At 37.8% G+C, this 25720-nt stretch overlaps 1 protein-coding gene and 1 pseudogene across 9 annotated transcripts in view; both read right to left on the minus strand.

Moving 5' to 3' along the window:
• The window catches only part of ZNF438 (zinc finger protein 438), a 172838-nt gene that overhangs the window by 69878 nt on the left and 77240 nt on the right, over positions 1-25720 (minus strand). For all 9 annotated transcript variants that reach the window (XM_049624772.1, XM_049624771.1, XM_049624767.1 and 6 more), the window contains one exon: positions 23563-23640. The gene's annotated coding sequence lies outside the window, so the exon portion shown is untranslated. The remainder of the gene's footprint in view (positions 1-23562; positions 23641-25720) is intronic.
• Positions 1158-11185, minus strand: LOC125919770 (probable ATP-dependent RNA helicase DDX10; annotated as a pseudogene).

The raw sequence follows: 25720 nt of genomic DNA on the forward strand, positions 1-25720 counted from the left end.
CACAAACTCCTTTAGCTTTTGTTTGTCTGGGAAACTTTTCACCTTTCCTTCTATTCTGAATGATAGCCTTGCTGGATGGAGTATTCTTGGCTACAGATTTCCCCCGTTCAGCACTTTGAATACATCATGCCATTCCCTTCTGGCTTGCCAAGTTTCTGTTGAAAACTCTCCTGCTAGCCTTATGCTTTTTCCCTTGCCAGTTACTGACTTCTTTTGTCTTGCTGATTTTTAATATTTTTGTGTACATTGTATTTTGCCAATTTAATGACACTATGTCTTGATGTGGGTCTGCTTTTGTTGATTTTGATGGGCATTCTCAGTGCCTCCTGGATCTGGATATCTGTTTCTTTCCCAAAATTAGGGAAATTTTCAGCTATTATTTCTTCAATTAAATTTTCTGCCTCCTTTTGTCTATCCTCTTCTTCTGGGACTCCTGTAATACAAATGTTATTATGTCTGATGGAGTCACTAAGTTCCCTAAGTCCATTCTCATTTTGCATAATTCTTTTTTCTCTCTTTTGTTCATCTGGATTATTTCCATTACTCTGTCTTCTAGGTCACTAATAAGTTCCTCTGCTTCTTCCATCCTGATGTTCATTCCATTAAGCGTGTTTCTCATTTTGTTTATTGAGCTCTTTATTTTTGCTATGTTATTCCTTATCTCTGGGTTTCACTCATATCTTCCACTCTTTTCTCAAGTCCAGTGGTTATCCTTATGATCACTGCTTTAAATTCTGTCAGACATGTTACTCATATCTGTTTTGCTTAGATCTCTGACTGTGGCCTTGTCCTGTTCTTTCATTTGGGATAATTTTCTCTGTCTCATTCTGTCTGCCTCTCCTTCCGTTTCTGTGTGTTAAGAAAGTCAGCGATGCCTTCTACTCTTGAAAGTAGTGACTTTATGAAGAAGAGGTCCTGGATTGCCCTGCAGTGCAATGTTCCCTGTTCACCAGAACCTGGCATTTTAGAAGAGTATCCTATGTATGTTGTTTACACCCTGCTGTTGTGTCTGAGTCACTTTTCCTTTCAGTGCACTCGTCTGCACTGACTCTCTACCAGTTGTGGCTGTTCTTGCTCTCTGTGGTGTTAGTAGGACCCAGGCAGGCCAGCTCTGAGGGGTTCTACCTGTCAGGGAACTTGGGAGTGGAGCAGTGATGTTAGCAAAATTTACACTGGGCCACTAGTCCAATGCTGAACCTCCTGAAGTGCTGTAGCAGCTGGGGTCTGTGCACCAGAGCAGCTGGGCAGGGCGGGGGTGAGGCGATGAGGCCGGGCATGGTGCAGTGGCTGGGTACAAATGCACACTGGCAGCTGTGCATCAGTGGCTGGGCAGGGTACTCACAGGGCTTAAACAACATTTGCCCTGAGCCCAGGGTCCAGGCAGCAGGCGTGGAGTGGGTGAGTCCTCAGGAGAATTCATGGGTGTGGCCCGCTGCTAGCAGGTTAGGTACCTGTTGTCTGGGCAGCACTGCCTCCCACAGATGGCTGTGTTTATGCAGGGAGGAAAATGGTGTCTGCCAGCTCCCTCATTTTCAAAGATGTCCCCCAACATGCTCTAAAATCAGTATAAACAGATCTGTCTCCTCTTTGCCTCTGGCTTTGTGTTAACTGTTTTTATGCTGCCTCTCTATGCAGGCTGCTATCTCTTTAAGGGTGGAGACCCAACTACCACTCACTCTCTTAGCTCATCCACTACTGAGTCCACTGACTACTGAAACTCCAGGTTCCAAGTCCCACTGGTTTTACAAACTCCTGCAATTCAGCCTCTCTGGCTTTTAAAGCCAAATACTATGGGGATTAGTGTTCCTTATGTCTCTGTTATGAGGGCCCATTTCTCTGCCCTATCTGTGCACACAGTTCCATCAGTCTTCAGATCACCCTCCAGTTTATTGTCTTGGATGTGGATGGTATCTAGTTGTAAATGTGGGTCAGGATGAGTTCAGGGTCCTTCTTCTCCACCATCTTCTTGGCTTCTCTTTTTTAAAGTCTTTTCTCCATATGCTTTGCCTTAGCTTTCTTCATATACTTTTCTTAGTCAAATTTATCCTCAACCCAAAACCTTTCTTTTGCTTTATTAAGGTTGGTATTGGTATGATCTTCTTCCTTGGTATCTTTCACAATACATTTCTACATTGGTGGTCACTGGTGAACCAACTTCCCTTCATCAGTAAACACTGTTTTCTTATTCACTTAAAATGTATCATTACTTGGTTTCTGTGATTTGATTTTCTGTGCCTCATCAGTATTAGGAGCAGACTCAGTTTGAGGCCTTTTGTTTTTACCACTTTTTCTTCCAATTTCCCCTTCATCTGTTTCACTCTTTCTCCTCCTCTTCCCCTTCTTCATTATTAATACCACTGGCCAGCTTGCACTCTTCTTTTGCTTCTGGTCTCTTTCTACCTTACTGAAGAACGGACATTTTCTCATTGAAATAAGCTCTGAATTCTACCTAGTCAATTGTGAGACACAGAGCCCTAACTCATTAGCAATTCTTTGGTCAGTTCTTTCTATGTTTTCTGAAGAAATCTTATTCATGGTTTCACAGCAAGACCAAAAGACATAACACATTTGGGTAAAGGTAACTTACTCAAATCAAATGATTCTTCATCATTCATCATATATGAATGAGGTAGAAAACAAAATACCTTTGAGCTCTTTCTTAATTGCTGATCTTAGGCTAAAAATGACTCTAGTTATTTACTAATTTTTTCCTCTAGATATCCTTAAGTTTTTCTGGATTGATTTTTATTTCCTTCATAGGCACTTTATTCTCAAGAAGTTGCTACACCATCCTTTTTACTTCTGAGAGAAGTAAAATTAATAAACCTTCATCATCTACTTGGCAGGTCTATCTGCTCTGTGAATGTGAGTTGCCATCCTCTGGGTAATCAAACTGAAGAACCCAATTCACAGCTCAAATGTCCAATACCCTGGCTGTAGTATCAGGAGCAAAGAGCACCGTCAGCTCTCTTGCAGATAAACTTATTGCAGACTTCCACTTTAGTCATCTGTTGCTGTCAACCACAGAAGTCATGAAGAGAAATACCAGAGTATATAGGCAGTAGAAAACTTGGTTTAGACACTAAACCTCTTTACAACTGAAAAAATATATATGTTTTACTTCTTCAGATGGCTTTTCAAAAAGGAATGCAGGATACTTATTTTTTACCACAGCTCACAAACTATGTAGTTTTGTTCCAAACTGACAGTGGTGGTATATTTTTTATTTCCTCACCAACATAAACATATTTGGACTTTTCCTAACTTAAGCATACAAGGTCTTTTACAGATTTGATTTATTTTGCCTAGAAAAAAGCAAAATAAATCTTTCTGGGGAAGATTTTTGATAACACCACTCGTAGTATAGTATCAGCAAAGTTGATGTCTAAGATTCTACCTTATCATGAACTAACTTTTGGAGACTGGTATCATGAAAACTTATGGCTTCATTCTTATGTTTAAGAAGTCAAACCAGTAGCAAAACAAGTATATTTATGCAGTTGATTTTCTCAAACATCTTGTCTCAGATCCTTTCTATCAATGATGAGACTACTGGAAAGTCACGATTCTTTCCTATTTCTTGAGAAATAGATCAGTTCTTTCTTACCTATTCTTTTCTTGAAAATCTTTTAAGTATATTCCATTGTATGAAAACTTGCACTGAATGAAATCTGAAGCCAACATAATTTCCTGCCTTATAAATAACTTGACCTATTGCCTGGCTCCCCACCAAAATCTTTCTTGACTTCTGAAGTCAAGCAACTTTACTAAAAAAGGCCCAGCCGCACACTATGCCCTTTCAATCTTCAGATTCCAGTTGTCTTTTATTTCAGAAAAGCTTAATCTCTAAGCATTAGTTTTGCTTCATTAGCTTGGGTATTGTGTGTACAATTATATATATAATGGATCCTCTCTGCCTGTCTTCTGTATCAGTAGTCGACAAACTGAGGTACACTGGGGCTACATGAAGACTTCCCAAGAGATATGTGCACACAGACAGTGTTAAGGCAATCAAATTCCAGATCTTCAGCTTCCATCTTTTCTACTACTGATCTTTCTGGAAATGTACCTGCAGCTAAGGTCAGTCTCTTTCTCATTTCCTCTTCCCTTCCTTCACAGTCATTTTTCCCACTTTACAAAAGAAAGGCATACTACTCACTAATCCTATCTAGTGCATTTCCCTGGAATATAAAAACTCTCCAGGATGTCAAACATAGAAATCCTCCCTTTAATCGAGGCAGTACAACAAGGATTTGTTCTTCCCTCATCGTGTATATATATATATACAAGTAACATATATTTTATTAAGAAATGGAGTATGTGGGCCTGTGCTAGTATATTATAAGTTCAGATATATAGCAGAATGAAGGAGTAGTGAGGGCATTTTCACTTAAGGACCGTACATCTTCTGTATCCTTATTATTGTAAAAGAATCATTGCAACTTTGGAAGACCTCAGCAAACACAAAGCAAAGAAATATTGAAGGCAGCAGTATCTTACTGTATCCAGGCAACGCATAGTAAGGCTCTGTGCCTTATCTATTTATCTATATTAGAATTAGAATTCAGCTGTGTGATCGTCGTCATGGAGACATACATTAACATATTTATTTGAGCTGAAAAGTCAAGTTGGACTTTTACCCACAGAGGAAGTCTGATTTGAAAGATAAACTTGAAACTGAAGACTAGCTTTGTCAATTAGATTAAATGACAATCATTTTACTTAGATTGAGTGATCTACATTTATAGCTGGAAGGTTTTGATTAAAAATACATTTCAGACATATGTTAAGACAAAAAATTTCTCTAAAATCTTACTGTATATTGGAGAATATGTATTAAAATTAATAGTGTTTCTCAACAACGCTTTCTAACTATTTTGGGTCGAACAAGGTGTCTCTAAGTAAACTAGTAATAGGTTTTAATCATCATTTGGCAAGTCTTAGTTAAGCTTTCTTGATAAACTTCCCTGAACTGACAAAGTGATAATAAATCCCTCTGCAAGTCAAGTGGTTTCCATTCTTTGCTTTCAACCAGTGATTGAGCAATTGAGTTATCAGTAGATACATCATTACAATAATTTATAGATCACTTTATGATTTCTGGTACATAACTCAGCAGGATGAGAAAAGTTAATAAATGATGCAGTTCTGGCCTATTACAAACACGAATATTTTAAATCTCAAGGTGTTATGTCATTCTTTGACTGTGTATTTGACTTGGTTCAGTTCTCTCATTTCTAATCTCTATGACCTCACTATTTTACCGTACCATCTTTTTTCTTGCACTCCTTCCAATTATGTTTTCATTTCTCTGCTAGTTTTGGTTTTTTTCTTCAACTTCTTTCCTGAGTTCTGCTTCAAATTTTACCTTTAAGTTTACTTATAATTAATTTAAAAGTTGTAGTTTAACCATTTCCCATCTTGTATATGATGTAAGATAGGAATCCAGTATTATTCTCCTTCATCTGAGCAATCTCTTGCCTCAGCATCATCTACTTAAAAATCTATCCATCTAGGGGCGCCTGGGTGGTGCAGTCGGTTAAGCGTCCGACTTCAGCCAGGTCACGATCTCGCGGTCCGTGAGTTCGAGCCCCGCGTCAGGCTCTGGGCTGATGGCTCGGAGCCTGGAGCCTGTTTCCGATTCTGTGTCTCCCTCCCTCTCTGCCCCTCCCCTGTTCATGCTCTGTCTCTCTCTGTCCCAAAAATAAATAAAAAACGTTGAAAAAAAAAATTAAAAAAAAAAAATCTATCCATCTCTCCCCACTGATCTACAATACCAGTTCTCTCAGAAACCTGAGTTCTAGGGGCACCTGGGCTGAGCGTCCCACTTCGGCTCAGGTCATGATCTCGCAGTTCGTGGGTTCGAGCCCTGCATCAGGCTCTGTGCTGACTGCTTGCTCAGAGCCTGGAGCCTGCTTTGGATTCTGTGTCTCCTTCTCTCTCTGCCCCTCCCCCACTCACACTTTGTCTCTCTGTTTCTCAAAAATAAATAAATGTAAAAAATAATTAATTAAAAAAAAAAGAAATCTGAGTTCTATATATAGATGGATCCGTTTCTGAATTTTCTATTCTTTCCAATGACCAACTTTTATATCCTTATACAACACGTTGGTTTAATTATTAGTTTTATACTGTCATTAAATAAGGAGGAAAAACACTTTGTTCTTCAGGAGTATCTTTGTAATTTTTGGATCATCTTCTTTAAAAAAGTTTTTACACCAATATTCTATTGATTGACCTTTTAAAATATAATTTTCTATAGAATTCTAATGTCTTTTTTACAACTGTGAACATAATCACATAACATTTTCTTTTCTTTCATTTATTTGTTTATTAAGTTTCTAATTCCAGTATATTTAGCATAGTATTCTATTCGTTTCAGGTGTACAATATAGTGAGTCAACAACTCCATACATCACTTGGTGCTCATCATGACAAGGGTACTCCTTAATCCCATCACTATTTGCCTCATGCCCCATCTCTCTCCCCTCTGGTAGCCATCAGTTTGTTTTCTATAATTAAGAGTCTATGTCTTGGTTTGTCTCTTCTCTTTTTTCCCTTTCTTCATTTGTTTTGTTTCTTAAATTTTGTACATGAGTGAAATCATGTGGTATTTGTATTTCTCTGACTTATTTCACTTAGCAGTGTACTCTCTAGCTCTATCCATGTTGTTGTAAATGGAAAGATTTCATTCCTTTTTATGGCTGAATAATATTCCATTACACACACACACACACACACACACACACACACACACACACACTTCTTTATCCATTCATCTATCAGTGAACATGTGGGCTGCTTCCATAATTTGGTTCTTGAAAAATAATGCTGCTATAAACATACAAGTACATGTACCCCTTCGAATTAATGTTTTTGTATTCTTTGGGTAAATAACTACTAGTGCGGTTACTGGATCTGAGGGTAATTCTATTTTTAACTTTTTGAGGAACTTCCTTACTGTTTTCCACAGTGGCTGCACTAGTTTGCATTCCTACCAACAAGTGCACAAGGGTTCCTTTTTCTCCACCTCCTTACACTGGTTACTTATTGTGTTTTTGATTTTAGCCATTCCAACAGGTGTGAGGTGATACCTTATTGTACTTTTGATTTGCATTTTCCTGATAATGAGTGATGTTGAGCATCTTTTAAGTCCAGAATTACAATGTTAGGTATCACCAAAATAACAACAACAATAAAAATAATAATAGCGTGAGTAGTAGTAATGTTAAAACCCCCCAAATCTGTTAGGAATCTGATTCTAAGTGCATTAAGAGAATTAACATCTTTGCAAACTTTAGTCTCCCAATACATGAATAGGGCGTTTCTATTTAATTGGATCATAGTTACTGTTCAACAGAAGTTTATAGTTTTCTCAATAAAGGTCATAGACATTATTTGTTAAGATTTATCCAAATGTTATTTACATTGTGTTGTATATTACATTCTATATTGTAAACTGTGTAATTTTAAAATTACATTTACTATAGTAACTACCATGGAGAAATCCAGCAGATACCACCTTCACCAACTGGTCGAGGTTAACACTACTAGTAATGTCATGTTGTATGATAAAATCATGAGGTCCAGTCTCCAAAAGACCTCACCATTACTCTCCAAAAGTGACAGGGCCCTAAAAAGAAAAGGCCAAGGAATAGCTGCAAATTGGATTAGGATTCAATAGATACAGCTGCCTGGATTTGATCCTGAAGTAGACAAAGGGTGTAAGTAGAAAAACTGGGAAAATCCAAATAAAGGCATAGGTTAGTTAACATTATTGTACCAGTGTCAACTTCTTAGTTTTGAGAAAGTAGAGCATGGCTATGTAGGATGTTAATTATTTCACAATAAATTGTTCTTAAAATTATATTCTCTGTCTTGTTGTTGTTGTTGTTGTTGTTGTTGTTGTTGCTGGTCTACAGAAATTTAATTGGCTTACCTATACTAATTTTGCATCCAAAAACCTTGCTAAACTCTCTAGTTAATTCTAGGAATTTAGCTATAGAGTTCTGGAAATTTTCTACATATCATTTGTCAATAATGACAGCGTGTTTTTCTTCATCTCCATTCCTACACCTTTTCTTTTATGACCCCACCCCCCACCTTATTCTGCTGGCTAGGATCTCTGGTAGGATATCTATTCTATTCTATATTGGATACAAGTAATATCAGGGTCCTTATCTTTTACTGACTTAAATTATTTCCTCTAACATTGGCTGTAGCAACATTTTTTCTAGGTACGTCTCCTGAGGGAAGGGAAATAAAAGCCAAAATAAACTATGGAGACTATATCAAAATTAAAAGCTTCTGTACAGCAAAGGAAAGAACCCAGAAAACTAAAAGACAATCTACTAAATGCGAGAAGATACATGCAAATGACATATCCGTTAAAGGGTTAGTATCCAAAATATATAAAGACCTTAAACAACTCAATATCCAAAAAACAAATAATCCAATTTAAAAATTGGCAGAAGACACGAAGAGACATCTCTCCAAAGAAGATATCCAGATGGCTAAGAGACACATGAAAAGATGATCAGCATCACTCATCATTTGGGAAACGCAAATCAGAAGTATAAGGATATTGCCTCACACCTGTCAGAGTAGCTAAAACCAAAAACACAAGAAGTTACAAGTATTGGTGAGGATGTGGAAAAAAAAGGAACTCTTGTGCACTGTTGGTGGGAATGCAAACTGGTACAGTCACTGTGGAAAACAGAATGGAAGTTCCTCAAGAAATAAAAAATACAATTACCCTAAGATCCAGTAATCACACTACTGGGTATTTACCAAAAAAATACAAAAACACTAATTCAAAAGGATATATGTACCCCTATGTTTATCACAGCATTATTTACAAGACTCAAGTTATGGAAGCAACCCAAGTGTCCACTGATAGATGAGTGGATAAAGAAATGATACACACACACACACACGTATACATATACATGCACACATACACAATGGAATATTATTCAGCCATAAAAACTAATGAACTCTTGCCATTTTCTTTTTTTATCAAAAAAAATTTTTTTAATGTTTATTTTTTGAGAAAGAGAGAGAGACAGAGTGTGAGTGGGGGGAGGGGCAGAGAGAGAGAGGAGACACAGAATCCGAAGCAGGTTCCAGGCTCTGAGCTGTCAGCACAGAGCCTGACACGGGGCTCGAACCCAATGTCACCCAAGCTGTGAGATCATGACCTGAGCCAAAGTCAGACGCTTAACTGCCTGAGCCACCCAGGCACCCCTTGCCATTTTCAACAACATGGATGGAGCTAGAGAGTATAATGCTAATGCTAAGTGAAGTAAGTCAGTCAGAGAAAAACAAATACCATGTAATTTCATTCATATATGTAATTTAAGAAATAAAACAAGCAAAGAAAGGGGGAAAAAAGAGAGACAAACCAAGAAACAGACTTTTAGCTATAGAAAATAAACTGACGGTTTCTAGAGGGGAGTTGGTTGGTTGGGGGAATGGGTGAAATAGAAGATGGGGATTAAATAGTACACTTATTGGGGCACCTGGGTGGCTCGGTCAATTGAGTGTCCAACTTCAGGTCAGGTCATGATCTCACCATTCATGAGTTCGAGCCCCACATTGGGCTCTCTGCTGTAATCACAGAGCCTGCTTCAGATCCTCTTCCCTCCTCTAGCACTGCCCTCCCCCCCGCGCTTTCCCTCCCCCACTCACTCTCTCTCAAAAATAAATAAATGTTTTTTTTTAATTTTTTTTAACGTTTATTTATTTTTGAGACAGGGAGAGACAGAGCATGAACGGGGGAGGGTCAGAGAGAGAGGGAGACACAGAATCTGAAACAGGCTCCAGGCTCTAAGCTGTCAGCACAGAGCCCGTCGCGGGGCTCGAACCCACGAACTGCGAGATTGTGACCTGAGCTGAAGTCGGACGCTTAGCCGACTGAGCCACCCAGGCGCCCCAAAAATAAATAAATGTTAAAAAAAATTAAAGAGTACACTTATCTTGATGAGCACTGAGTCATGTGCAAAATTGTTGAATTACTGTATTGTTTCAGTGTTACACCTGAAACTAATGTGACACTGTATGATAGCCATACTGGAATTAAAATAAAGAATTTTTTAAAAAGACTCCATTGTCTCTGTTGATGACCACAGATAATCTTAATTGCATCAGAAAAATCTAAAAACAAGTCAGTTGCTTTTACTTTGAACATTACCACAGAGATAGCAATACCATTGTTTTTATTTTCAAATGCTAAAATGTTCACTCAAAAGGCATAAAAGAGTACATCACAAAGAAAGCAAGGGAAGTAACATGAAGACAAAAAAAGAAAAGCAAAATGGTATTATGTTACTGAAACAAAATAGAAGCTGTGACATTAACCATGTTAACCTGTAGACAACATCGTCCTGACTTTACTCTCCCCTGTCACAGTGTGCAGCTGTCACTGAGAAGTGGCTGCCCAGCCAGAGTCGACATTTCTAAACCCTCCCCCAGGTACCCCAGGTAACTTATGGATAGTGGTCTTAGGAACAGTCTTCCCCAGAGGGATGTCAGTGCAAGTGGCTGAAGGTCGGTTCTCAGGTTCAACCTGAACCTTGCAGCATGTGAGGTGTGTGCTCCTGCTCTTTCCCCAACCGCTGGAGGCCTCAGAGGCCCACATTACAGAAAGTCACCTTCAGATTAGGAATGCCTTCAATACACCGGTTATTAGCAATAAGTACACTTTGACTAGGTTTAACCTATTATACTTTTTGGAGTCCATTTATTACAGTAGTTTTCACTAACATGAAAACTGGTATCTTTGAGTGGGGAGCAGACCAAACAAAAAAACTAAAATGTATGGCCACTGCTTAGCAGCCACACAGCAGCAAATAAAGAAACTGAGTAAAGGATGGGAAGATCGTTATGTCGTGTAGTCACAAAACACTTAATAAAAATATTGCCTGCCAAAAGGAACCCATGGTGATAGAAGTAAAAAAAAGTGGTTGCCTTCAGGGGAGCAAAGCAGACAATTAACTGGAAAGAGACATACATCTGGGGTAATGGAAGTATTTTAGATCTTATTTGGGGTAGTGGTTTACAACAGATGTACACGATTGTCAAAACTCACTGAACTGAATGCTTAAGAGCTGTGTGTTTACTGAATGTAAAGTATACCTCAATTATTTTAAATGCCTAAGATAGCTTCAAAGGCACGGTGGTATCTACCAAGTGTACAGCTGGGGGGAAAAGGAGATGGAAAACAGAATACTAGAATAACAATATTACTTTCCGCTCTTACTGAGAATTTACAAGAAAGAAAGGTGCACAGGCAATAACTAAAGAGATTTGAGAGTGGAAATGAGAGGGAACAGAGGATCCAGAAATTTGGGGGGTCCAAGGGCTAGAAACACTGACTATTTCTGGATTTCATACAGTAAGAAAGAAGGCTGAAAAGCTTTGAGCAAAAATGGTCCATTAGGTTTTCTCAGGTAAACAGAGGGAAGTCAGCCTTGCCGCAGATCTGGTGAAGTACAGCACCCAGAAAGTTGAGAGAGGGAGGAATAGGGTTAAGGAAGCAAAGGAATAAAATAGGATTTTCTGGTGCACTTTTTGGTTAGAGTGACCATATTAATTTATTGTCCAAACTGGGATAGTTTTCAGAGTGAAAGGGCATTATTACTCACCATGCACAAGAAATATAAACTAAAACTCTCTGCCAGTCTTCGACATGTAGTCACTCTATTACTAGCACATGGAATTAACTGGAAGAAGATAGATCAGAGCCAACTAAGTTTCAGAGGAAATAACATGGACAAAAACCCCACAAGCCTTGCCTATAAGCCTTTGACCCTTAAAACAATGCTCATGCAGCCAAAATTGCAGGGACAGAAAGTAGGAAATAAAGGTTACATAGCCTCCAAGGAGGACATATTCCCCAATGACGACATGAGTTGACCTTGGAAAAAAACAAACAAGAAAGAACCTTCTGGAAGGCAGAATTAGGTCCTAGAGAATAATGAACAATGGAATTCCCTCTAGAGACCAGGACCAGAGTGTAATCAAGGGATATCTTCTAACCTACGCAAAAATTTCTTCAAAATGTTACTTGCCATTTCCTGCTTTTGTTATTGTCAATATTCCTAATTCTAAATGTTCCCTCAGCGTTAGGAGATTAAACATAAACTTCTAATTTGCTAATTGGGCCCAGTACAATAAGTTATGGGCGCTGAAACATAACATGATGGTGGTAAGAATAAATCCAAAAAGTCTTTTACAAAGATCACTGACCTGACTGCCAGGAGGCCATGATTCTCTTCCAACCTTCACTGTGAGCTGTGTGACCCTGGGTAAATCATGATTCCTCAGGACTTAATTTCCCTCAATTAGAAAGTGAATAAGAGGATGCCTTCCAGTTCTAATAATTCTAATTTAAAGTTCTTGACCTTGCTGACCCAAAAGAACTACAAAAATCCTCTATAAAATGTCATTACCTAGAGAATACATAATAAACTAGCTGGTCTAGTTTTATAGCAAAAGCTACTCAGCACAATTCTAAAGTTATATTGGCAAGAACCATCCTGGCACTCTTTCATGTCTTGAGTTTTCTATATTATTTTGGTTTCATTATAGTACATTAAGGAATAAAATAGAACTTTTTTTTTTTTAAACTGAGAAAAGACACTTGCCTTCCATTTCATTAGGCTTTAGAAACTAATCCAAAAAGAAAGGAGAAAGTGCATTGTACCTAAACATTTTAATTCTTTTATAGTATTTCCAGATTAAAAGTGAGAATATTTTAAAAACCAAATGCAATTTGGAGTAACTTTCAATCTAATGATACCATAATAAAATACTTTATCAGTCATACAGTCAACAAGAATATTCACTGAATCCTAAAAACATTATTTTTTCAGATAATTAAAATTTGAAAAATATATCTGCTAAATTTCAACTTGTGAGGTCCTTTTTAATTTTCTGGAAGAAAATACCATTTGGGACTCTGCCTTCTTCACTGAGAAAAAAAAGATAAAAACTAATATTCCATATTAGTTCACGTATATTATTATTATATATATTATTATTCTATATTATTAGTATATTATTATTAGTTCACGTATATTATTATTATTATATATATTATTATTCTATATTATTCATGTATAAAAATAAAAGCCAAACATTTTAAGAGAGTAAGGCCCAAATTCTGTTAACTTCAAATCACTGTATGTTGGGACAAAGAAAAAAAATGGCAAACATTTTTCAAGTCCTGCTATCACATACCCGAGTATCATCAGTGACTTTCTAAATTAATCACATTTATTGTCACTGATTATAAACTATGAAACTATAGATGTTGGACTAATCAACTCCATTGTATCTTGGGAAAAGTTCATTCTAATAATCTGTTGAGTGGATTAGTGAAGCAAAAGAAGAAAAATGAGATTAAGTACCGTGAAAATGCCTCAAATCTGACAGAAATTTGCAGGTGTACCTCAGAATATACAAAAATTTAAGTAAGTTTAAATGATGGAAGATTTATAAGTGAAATATTTTTTTAAAAACGACTTAAGGAGACTATTTAGATATATTTGACAAGTCTCAGGTAAAGGAAGAAATGCTTTCTTTATGATAAAATTACCCCTTAAGAAAATTCTTCACACATTTAGATGTTTCCGTACCAGCACAGATGTTGAGAAGTCTCTTGTTTGCTTTTATTCAAAACACTTTACATATGACAATTTTTTCCTTCTCTTGAAACTTGAAGACTTATCTTTCCTTCTGTTCTAGGAAACTGTCTTATGTTATTTCTTGGATGATTCTCTCCCATTTTCTCATGTATTAGTGGGCTGCTACTGGACCTGCTGGTTTATGTCACTAATGACTTCTTCCTCAAATTTATCTTTCAACAGCTCAGTGAATTTTTTTTAGCCTTTAGATTTCTAATTTTGGGAGTTATTTCCCGTTCTTTAATTTTCCTTTCCTTTAATTCTCCTTTTTTAAAAAGACTTACTTTCTATGCAAAACCTTCTCACATTTTTAAAGACCTGTTTCTTTTCTTTTTCTTTCTTTTTTCTTTGAGAGAGAGCACGTGTGTGTGTGCAAAACCAAGAGCAGCAGGGACGGAGTGGGCAGAGGGAGAGAGAGAGGATCTCAAGCAGGCTCCATACAGCTCGGAGCTGATCAGGGCTCAAGCAGGGCTTGATCTCATGACCATGACATGACCTGGGCTGAGCTGCTCAGGTGCCCCTATAGTTTCTTTCTTTAGTTTCTTACTGCTGTCTCTATAGTTTCTGTCTCATCAGAGGTCTTCCTTTGTGTCCTTTGGGTTTATTTTATCTCTATCATATTGGAGTCATACCTAAATATCTGGTGATCCTTGGCTGTCTATTCCTACTTAAGTGTAAATTATTAGTAGAGCAAGTTGGCAGCTCTGTCTGTGTCGGGGAGGTGGGGGGGGGAAGGGAGCTTGTTGAAGGTGAGTGTCACTGAAAAGCAACCAGGGCAGCAAGCTGGCTTTCTCTGTGGGGGAACCCCTACGGGGACTTTCTCTGGGATCATTCTGTTTCTCTGGAAAATCCTCTAACACTGTGTTTGGTACTTAGAAGTCTGGCTCCTGGTGCTCACTGTTCCTGTGTCCCCATCTTCTGGGTTGGGGGAAGGTACTCATCTGGCTGGGGTTAGACAAGGACCTGGGTGTCCAGCTGGTCCTTTTACAGACTTTCAGCTGGTCATCTGTTTCCAGTGCCATGCCTCACCTCCTCCTTCAGCCTAACCTTTAGTTACAGAACCTTCTAAGGTTCTATAAGGTAAAACTGCTTCCTGACACTATCCTCTTCTGTAGGTGCTTAGGTTTCGCCTTCCTCTACTCCACTAAGTCATGGTATCATACACTTTCTGTATTCATATTTATGAGAAGTACTGATGTCACCCACTTTTTATCAAAAAAAAAAAAAAGGTGGAATTTTTGTTTCTTATTTCCTTTGTTTTGAATGGACATTTTAACAGGAGAAGGTGGAAAGTTCTTTACACGTCATTGTAAAATCAGAAGTTACAGTTTCTGAGTTACTTCATGTACCATTTGTAATGGCTGAATTTACCACAGTTTTGGTCTTCTCAGTACACATTCCCAAATCTCTTCTTCTAATTCATTTGGAGAAAGACTCCCTCACTCCCTGAGACCCCGTGGGGTTTTCAGTCACTGGATGCACGTCTGTGGCAGCACTGGTGAACACGCCCCAGGCTGGCCCACCAGAATACTCCGTTCCCTGGGCCACAGTGATTATTCACCACATGTGGAGCCAAACTGAGTTGATCCATATCTTCTCTGTGGCCGATCGCTAGATGTGCGGCTCAACAAGTTCTCTTCCTGTTGAGATTGCTAAACCAGGAAGATGACAGTCTCAAGCTGCTGGTGGTCATTTTACTGGTTATATGCCTGTCTGAATAATGATGAATAAAGAAACCAGCAGAGCTGAAAAAGGGTCCAGATGAGATCATTTGAGTTCCTGGCTGCAACCATGCTTGAAGCCAGATGCACCTCTGGAAACCATAGCTATGTAAACAATTAAGTTCCTTGTATTTTCATAAGCTGGCGTGGGCTGGCTTTCTTTCACTTGCAACCAAAGGAGTCCTGATGAATTCATCATTTAATCAAAATGTTCCAAATTAGTAACACTTGAACTATAAAACACCACTTCTTCGCCAAAAATTAAACAGCCTAACTTCTTTTATTAAAATAAAATCACAATCATAGTAACATATATGTATGTCCCTTCTATCTGACTATTCTCATGTTTCCAGAGTAGAAGGATCTTTGAGAAGGAGGCATATATACTCTGTAGTATTACAAACCCCAGAGTCACTAGCCTACAGAATGATTTTCTTCCAGGTACTTAAAAAAGTCTTGTCATTTCTTTAAACCTTCTCCATCAGTTTTTAAAAAAACTCAAGCTGCATGGTTATCTTACATAAAGGCTATGTGGAAAAACAAAATAATGTATCTCAAAATATTTGTTCCATTAGGAGGAAAAGTTTGGTAGATATTCAAATAATTATTCAGCCTCAATCTCTGACCCAGGGACTGGAAACAAGGATAATTTCAACCCAAGTATTTTTGGGAAGGAAGATGGTAATAACATGCCTCCAAGGAGACAGGTGGGGATGCTTAGAAGTCATGTGTTCCTTGGATGTTCTCCCTGGTGTAACTTCCCCATTACTGTCTGCAGTCCATGTGCTCACCAATCCAATGGTAACTGTCTAAGGCTCTAGGTTTGAAGATGTTGCCTGCGTCTTTAGTGATTTTGAGTACATTTAGAGGCCATGCAGGTAATCTAAAAAAAATGAGTAAGCTAAGCATTCTAAATGTGTTAGAATTACTTTATTTGCATTAAAGAGTAAATCTTCTTAAATTTCAGTCTCTCTCACTCTCTTTTTTTATTGGTTCAAGTCCTGGGAGTTTTTCTTTTTCATGCATCATTCCTATCTACTGCTCCTTGTTCATCCATGATTTGTTTCATAGAATTATAAATAATAGATTTTTGGCACTGATACTCCATGTAAAGAAACTGTGTATAAGTAGGAGCTAATAATAATTGATAGTAATTGTTCAGTTTATTGAGCACTTAGTATGTGCCATTCACTGTTCTAAATCATTTATATGTATTAAGTGATCTTGCACTCATTTCAACTCCTTGAGGTAGGTAACATTATCCTCACTTTATAGACGAGGGCATGGAGACATTGAGAGGGGTAAGCAGCCTGTGCAAGATCACATAGAAAATAAGTTGTAAATATGAATACAAGCACTCTGCCTCAAGGATCTCTGTTCTTAAACTATTACTCTGCACTCCCCAAAGAAATATGCCATCCTATTACAGTTTGAATTGTGTCCCACAAAATGTTAACTTAAAGTCCTAACCCCTGGTACCTGTGAATGTAACCTTATTTGGAAGGGTCTCTGTAAATATAATTAGGTTAAGATGACATTATACTGGATTAGGGTGGGTCCTAATGCAATATGATAGCTGTCCTTATAAGAACAGGAAAACTGGGACAGAGAAAGACATCCATGAGATGATGGGGCCGAGTTTGGGGTTATGCTGCCAGAAGCTAAGGATAGCATGGGGTTACCAGAAGCTACAACAAGCAGGAAGGAATGTCTCCAGAGGTCTCTGAGGGAGCATGGCCTTGCCAACACCTTGATTTAAGACTTCTGGCCTCAGGGACCGTGAGAGAATACATCTCTGTTGTTTAAAGGTACGCAGTTTATGGTACCTTGTTATGACAGCCCTGGGAAACCAACATACTGTCTTTCCCTTGTACTGAAATATACCATCTTACCAATCTGTCATTTCCTAGTTTCATATAGATGACAGTAGGAATAACATTAACTGTCCTCTGAATTCTATGTAAAGAAAATCAACAGCCAGGGGTGGGGCTGTGAGAATGAAAAACCCAGCCTCCCATCCAGTTGGGGCAGCTAAGCTACCCTCAGCTCTAGCTGATCACTGTCACATGAACAGTTCAGTTTTCACAAGAACCCAGAAAGTGGATTTGTACATTAGTTAAAAACAAATTAAATTAGTTACTAGTTAAAATAACACTAGTTAATAACTAATTCATGTTTAAAACAAACACTGTGCAAACAGGACACATCTACGGACCAAATCTGACCACAACCTCTGCTGTTTTCTTTACTTTGTCCACTTCCCCTTGACCACTTTCACTTGACCAGGCCCTAACTGGAGTCATCCAGCTACCAGATCTAGGAAGCAGGCACAGCGTGGGTACGTGAGAAGCCATGTGGAAGTCAGCGCTGTAGGACTAGGAAACCCTCTTTGAGATACAGAGTGTAGCAGATGCAGAAGAATCCTACACACTTTTGAATCCAAGACTGAACACGTGCACTCCTCTGGATCCGTACCTGGAGTCTAACACTATTCCTCTATTCTGTCAGCTGGCCTTCCTAAGGCTTGCTTTTTTTTTTTTTTTTTTTTTTTTTTTTTTTGTCAGTCTGATATATAAGGGACTTAGAGCTTTACTGGGTAAAGGTTTTGGGTAAGTCTAGGACATGATCTTGGTATATCTCAGATTCACTGCCATTTCATTCATAGCACTGTGTTTATAACATAAGCATATAACTTATAATTCCTAAATTTCTTATCTCTTATGTGTGTATTTGAACGAAGCCTAAGTGGATTGCAATAGCTCAGAGCTGCCCTTCAGTATTCACCATCCTATAACCTGTGAAAGTTGTCCTGAAACCTGGAAACATTTCTGAAAACAAGTTTTGTGAAATCAGTTCTACAAAATGTGACTTTATTATTCAGCCTTGTTAGAAAAACTTCTAAAATATAAAGAATTGTTCTGATTATGTTAACATCAACTCTAGCCCAATAGGTCTACTACTATTTAGTAGCCTTAGAATCTTCTGAGTCCTCCTTGGCTATAAACATTGCTTCAGTATCTACAGGAGTTCAGACCTATTTGATACAGTATAGAAACTAATGATTGCTGCTGGTAAGTGAAAGGAAGGACTTGATATGTTGCCAGGACTCTCTCTGCTACATTGAGATTTTAAATTCAGTGATGCAGTTTGGCACACTACAGTGTTTGAGACCTGGAAAATTGACAAACATTATCTTAGAAAATTTGTAGAGCAAAGTTAAGAAGTGAAATACTGCAAAATCGGCCCAAGTTCATCTCATTTAATGTTTTGGGCTTTTAAAGTTTATTTTTGCTTGAATTAAAAATATCTCAATCTTCCACTTCAAACTGATAAAATCATACTGAAATTCACTAGCTGATATTTCTCGCAAAACCCCAAACAGTCAGGAAAGCCAATTTTATCCACATTTGACAGATGAGGAAACTGAAGCTGAGGGCGTTAAATAACTTGTTCAAGGTTGTTAGTGACAGAGGTAAAAGCCTGCACTCAAACCTCCTGATTCTGAGTTCAGTAACCTTTCCCACAAATATGTCATGCAGACTTCTAAGACCAGGCTGTTTAGCCATTAGGATAGCCAGACCTGTGATCAAAATTGCCCTTGATTTCTTTTTTTTTTTTTTTAATGTTTATTTATATATTTATTTTTTTGAGAGAGAGAGAGAGAGAGAGAGAGACAGAGACAGAGACAGAGCGTGAGCAGGGGAGGGGCAGTGAGAAAGGGAGACACAGAACCTGAAGCAGGCTCCAGGCTCTGAGCTGTTAGCACAGAGCCCACCACTGGGCTTGAACCCAAGAACCATGAGATCATGACCTGAGCCGAAGTCAGATGCTTAACTGACTGAGCCACCCAGGTGCCCCAAAACTGCCTTTGATTTCTGATGTCAGATAAATCTTTCAAATGTCTGTAAATCTGAAGTTTCTCATTTGTAAAATGGGAGTTAAAATTATAAAACACATGTGAAGACCATAGCACAGGGTGGGCACTGAACAAATGCCAGTTCCCTTCTCTCTCTTTCTTCTACAGATCCCTTAAATCTAAGTAGATCGTCCATTCTCTGGTTCAAAATCTGTATGATTGGTGAAACCCTAAATAACTATAGAAAAGTAACTCAGGGGATACGCAGATACTGAAAGCACAATGATAAGCTCATTGTCACAGACAAAGAAGACCATAGCAGAAGTTGTTGTCATGTATGATTATATAATGGCCAAGAGAGTGGTTTAAAAAAAAAATCCATGATCTTGAGTATTGTTTTTAAAGGGGCAGGTCACATCAAAACATCACGTCTTGAACTCATTCTCTGCCATGTAATAAATATGGCTCATTGTCTCCAAACACAAAATATTCAAAACATATCAAACAGGTATGACATACTTCCAACTTAATGGAACTGTTTGAGACTCTAAAAGTAGGTTATCCCAATAGCTATCATGTCCTACATCACCCAGGAAAGAGATTCCTCAGGACCACATGGCTAGTCAATGCCACAAAAGAACTTAAATGCTAGCTCCTTTGTACCTCCTCTCTCTGGCTCACTTGGGTGAGAATGAAGTAGGGGCACGCATGACCGACACTAGGTGGGGATGAGCCTGAAAGAGAGGCAAGAAGTTAAGGGGGCTGCAGATGTGGGCAGGAGGGAAGCATAAGCTCAGAGCTGCTAATGTCAAGAGGCATTCACAGGCCTACTACCACAAAAGCTAAGCAATTAGCAAATCCGATGCTAAAAATATTAAAATGCATAACATGATTTAGAATATTTCTTCCAATTTCAACTTAATGCTAGGGAATTACGTGCCAATAGCTGTCTTACATTTGTGACTCCAGCTCTTGGCACACTCCTGCAGAACTGGGGTTGTGTTATTGCATATGTGGGTGGTTATTAAATGCTTTATAATGATTATGTTAAAGGTTATATTCCTCATACACATAACTTCACTTACTATTTATGAGTTAGACGTGTACATGAGTAGACAATGGTCTCCTTCCATTAAATGCAAACTGGCTGAAATTACTGTTTAAGTTGCCAGGTTGTAAGAGAAAAGAGAGCAAATTAATGAGGGTGAAGTTGTATAATCAGTTTACAAAACAAATCATGCTGAGGTCAAGGCTGACATCGCCAACTCCCACACATCTAAGTACCCTTAAAAATGTGACCTTCTCTTTTTTCCCGCCACCACTGCTCTAATTCAAGCTGTTTCTTATTTCTCTTCCATTCACATGCGGTTGATGAATCATTTATCTTGGCAAAACATGAATTCCATCATGTCACCCGTCTCAGAAACTTCTGAGGGCTTCCCACTGCTTGAGACACAAAGGCCCAACTCCAAGGCAAGGCATTCATGGCTCTCCTAAATTTGGCCCATCCTTCTCATTCAGTGGTTCTCAACCACTCGGGGAGCTTTAAAAGATAAACAGGCGTACATCTTGTGCCCCAGAAATTTTATTTATTAGTTCTGGGGAAAGATCTAGGGACTTGTGTTTTTAAAAATATCCGTGGATGACTTTTATTCACTGCCAGGGTTGAAGCACTGGTATAATTTTCCCACCTATTATTTCACCCAACATGAACTAAAGCTTCTGTTCCAGCCAGTAATGCTGATTTGTTTGTTTGTACCTCTATTTCTCCATCATGCTGTTAATCCAACTCGGAATATCATTTCCTCTCTTAGCTCTTTATTTAAATTTAAATCTTTACCATTCCTCTAAGACTAACTGAAATCCCACCACCATCTTTATAACCACTGTGAATCATAATGATATTGCCATTCTGATAACCCCAAGGGCATGTGTTACCTTCATGAAGTACTTTATGGCAATTAATAACATATTGTTTGCACTGTGAGTGTTTTTTCCATACTTCACTCCCTGTATTTCTGGCTCCTGGAGGGAAAGTCAACTTTTCCTAGTAACTTTGGTTCTCATTCCCTAGTCCTTTGCACCTATGACAGCATTAAACATAAAGCAGACATTCACTCATGTGCTCAAAGCTTACAATGACTAAACATATTAAAGTCTCCAAAATTTATGAAGTGTATTCTTATAGCCTGACAACATAAATTATCAACCTTCGGCATTGTTGATGCATACACTGATGGGTTTTTCATGGGAAGCATCACTACACCCATACAGAAATGATAATTACTTGTCCACAAAATCTGATAGGATGTCAAACACAGGGTTGGTTGATGCCTATAAATATGTTTTCTCTATAGACAGAAGTACTTTCCATGTTTATATATTCATTTCTCTTAAGTTCATAGAACAACAGAAAGGGAGAAGTAGTAAAATGTCAATACGGTACTTAAAATGACCCACCCATACGATCAAACAGCTGAAGAGTCGTTTACAATGAACTACTGTGGGGAGGCCAGAAGAGCAAATGCTCCCTTGCCCTCAATTTAGGAGACATGAGAGTATCAGTAACCTACAGGTAAATGTCTTTTATGCAAATACTGAAAGCCAAAAACTTCCTGGCATGAGAGCATCCAGCGATATGGTGAGCCACTGCCAGAGCTCCAGCTCAGGCTCTCCTGTGTCTTGAGCAACCCAGAAAGGTACTATCCTGCTTCTAGGGCATGGGAGATGTGATTCCACACTCCAAGCTAAAACTTCTCTGCAAAACAGTATTATGCATGGTAGCTGCCTGTGGTTAAAGTACCACGGGTACATATGAGTTAAATAGTCTTGGGAGGCCTGGCTGAGAATCTAACCACTATTTATAACATTGTTTTTGTGGAAAAAAAATGTTTTCCGCATTCCAAACAACAGAATTAGATATGAACTTTTGGAATACAGTTTTTTTCTTAGATTAGGAACTGACTGTATCTTGTTATTTACACTATGGTCAGTATTTTCCTAGGATAAGATGGCAGAGTTGGGGGGGGGGGGTGGTCTGCCAAGAGTGCAGAACACGAATAAATAGTTGCCATGAATACAGACCATATGTGACTATAAGGGTGAAAGACAGATGATAAAAGAAAAATCCAGGCACATTACTGATTTATTAAGCAAATATTTACCAAGAACTATTAAGATTATGCTGAATGCCATGAGAAACAAAAATTAGACAAGAAGTTTGGTTTTATTTATAGCCCTCACAACCTATGATGGGAGATAAGACGGACATAAACACAAGTAATAAAGCTGCCTGGTAAAATGTGCTAGGGCAGTGATAAAAACAAAATATTGGATGAAGTCAGCTGAGAGAGAGACGGAGACAGAGTGTGTGAAAGCTAGTGCTTCTAGCTAGAGCAATCAGGGAAAGTTCATGGAGGAGCATGCACCTGGGCTGAGCCTGGAGGATTTGCACAAGATTTCAACAAGCAGAGGACACGGTAAGATTGAAGGAGAGAACATCCTAGAAAGAAACATGAAGTAACGAACACAGTACACATCAAGCCACAGAGGCATGAAGAATGGTGAGAATTCAGTGAACAGAAAAGAGTCCAGTTGGCTAAGGTGAAGGATATTTTTAGGAGCTGGGTAGAGGGCTTCGAATGCCACTCAATGGAACATGGATTCCATCCAACAGTGAGTGGGGAGCCATTAAAGTGTTTTAAAAGTATTGGAGTTCTATATGCAGATCTATCTGGCAGTGGAATACAGGATGGAGGAAGAGTGAATGAAGACAGAAGACCATCAGGAGATAATTATATTAGCTGACATTGGTCAAGATGACTTTTAAAGCTAAGTTTTTGAATAAATAAACATTTAAGGTTTAAGCACTAGTTCATTACTAAATATCTCCCTTCGATGATCACGAATATATAAATCATTTAGAAAAGCCATACAAAACCTTAAAAAAACTGAAAAACATAGTTTTAGTGGGAAAAAAAACTTTTAAAAACATTACGCTTGACATTTAGTCAAGACCTAATGACTAGACTTAATGAAAAATAAAGGAACATTTTGAGGTGTTAATCTCACTTTTAAAATGATACCACGAGTTTAAACATTACAATTTTAGTAAGCATATGAAATTTACAAAGAAATAATCTTTCCACTATTTTCCAAGACCAGTAATTCAATATACAAGGCAACTCTAAGATATTCTGAGAAATCTGAGAGTTCAAAGTGTCACAGATACTGGACTTAATTCTTTAGACGTTAAATCAATCTTAAGCTGTGTTAAAATGGATAAGATCAGACTTACTCGAGGTGATTTGACTTAGTAAATGTCTTCTAAACTTCAAATTTTCAGTGTTGGATGAGACATGGCATTCATCTTTATCTGAAAAAAAAAAAACGTAATGGAAGTAATGAAATTGAAAGAATTGATAGGTAGCTTATAGAAGCCAATTATATGATTACACCTTAAAGACTACAATAGTTATATGAAGTCCTATAAAACTGACATTACTTATACTATGTATAATTTAAGAACCTAAGATAAAAATCTCAAGCTATGCCCAAAGACTTCTAAAATAGGAGATATAATACATTTCCTTCATATATTTTTATGTCAATCTCCTCAAAATTCTGAAAAATATATTATTAGATATTCAAGACTGATTGACACCAAATTCTTTAATACAGCCAACAATCAAGCCCTATTCAGTACTAATATCATGGAGAACAGGGAAAGATGAAATTGCATAAGAGAGAGTTTCTGTCATCAAAAAACCCACAAACCACAAGAGGAGACAAACACAAACAACTCCATATCAAGAAAGATATAATAAGTGCCCCAAGAGGGACAGAAGTGAACCAATACCAAGAATTAGAAAGGTGGCAGTGTTAAGAGTTAGAAGAGAAAGAACTGATACACAAAGGTGGCACACTAATCACTGAATTGACAGTGGAGAGCAAAGGAACATATCAACTATCCTTTAAATTCTAGAATTAGATCCATCAATAGATGAATACACAAGATGTACTATAATTAAAAGTACACTTATCTTGATGAGCACTGAGTAATGGATAAAAATGTTGAAACATTATTATAGTGCAAACCAGAAACTAATAGAACACCGTATGTTAATTGTACTAGAATTAAAATTTGGAAAAAAATCTAGAATTGGAAGAATTCAATACTTTTTTTGAGATGGCTGTGCAAAAACTGGCAGTGTCCACAAAAGGCAGGTTTAAAGTTCTTGGGAGGATAGGAAAGAAGAGTTCTGGGGAAGACAAAAGTTACAAAAACTTGTTCAAAATAGAGCACAGGACCCAGATGACATAAGGAACTAGAAGCAGGTCGGCAGTAGAACTACGGTTCCACGAGAACAAGGTAGGTTTGACTCCTTGGGAAAAAAAGAGCATAAGAGTAGGGCTTCACTCAGGATGACAGGTAACAAAACACCATTCTGACTCTCTTTTTCTCTGCTTTATCTGTTTGGTGAGACAGGGCAAAAGACTGGCCACATATGACACCAGTCTCACTTTCTCTTAGAACTTGCCTGCCCAAACCCACATACATTCTCCTGTCATCTACATGGTAAACTCAACAGGGCAAGTTAAGTCAATCCAGTTGGAATAGGGATAAGATTCCATGCAGATATAAACACACTCTTTTACCCAGTTTCCACCCACATAAAGTTGACATTTTTATTCTAAACTGAGTTACGTCATGTCTACTTCTGAAAGGGTTTAGAAGTTGGAAGAAGGAATATATGGTATAAAATTCCAACAAAAGGTATGTAAACCTTTGAATGGAAATCAACCTTAATTATATGGAAAGTGAGTTTAGTGTAGAACCTGTCAGCCAAAGTGAAGTTTTAAATTTTCTAAAAACATTCAACAAAGACCTAATACTGAGACTTAATGAGGTTAAAGAACATTATTAGAGATGCAGATTTCTAATTATGCGGTCAATGCCTTTAAAAGATATAGCACTATTCACAATTTTTACTTTTTTGTGTCATTTTGGTGAGTTGTATTTTTCAAGGAATTTGTCCATTTCATGTAAGTTGTCACATGTATTGACATAATGTTCAGAATATTTTACCCTTTAGATACTTCTTGGATCTCTAATAATGTTTCCTTTTTATATCTATATTGTTAATTTGAGCTTTCTCCTTTTTACTTAGTAGGGGCTTATACATTTTATTAATATTTTCAAAGAAACAACTTTGACTTCATTAATCTTTGTCAGTCTTCTCTATAGAATGCTTCTTTCTTTGTAATTTCCTTCCTTCCAGTTTATTGAATGAAACTGAACTTTTTCTAGGTTTTTGAAATGAAAAATAGATGGTTGGCTTTCAACCTTCTAAGCATAAACATTTAAAGCTACAGATTCTAAGCACCACTTTAACGTTCTCTCACAGCTTAGATACTAATTGTGGTTGTATTTCTTTGACCGGTACTGGATTATT

This window comes from Panthera uncia, chromosome B4, assembly GCF_023721935.1.
Source record: "Panthera uncia isolate 11264 chromosome B4, Puncia_PCG_1.0, whole genome shotgun sequence".
Lineage (NCBI taxonomy): Eukaryota > Metazoa > Chordata > Mammalia > Carnivora > Felidae > Panthera > Panthera uncia.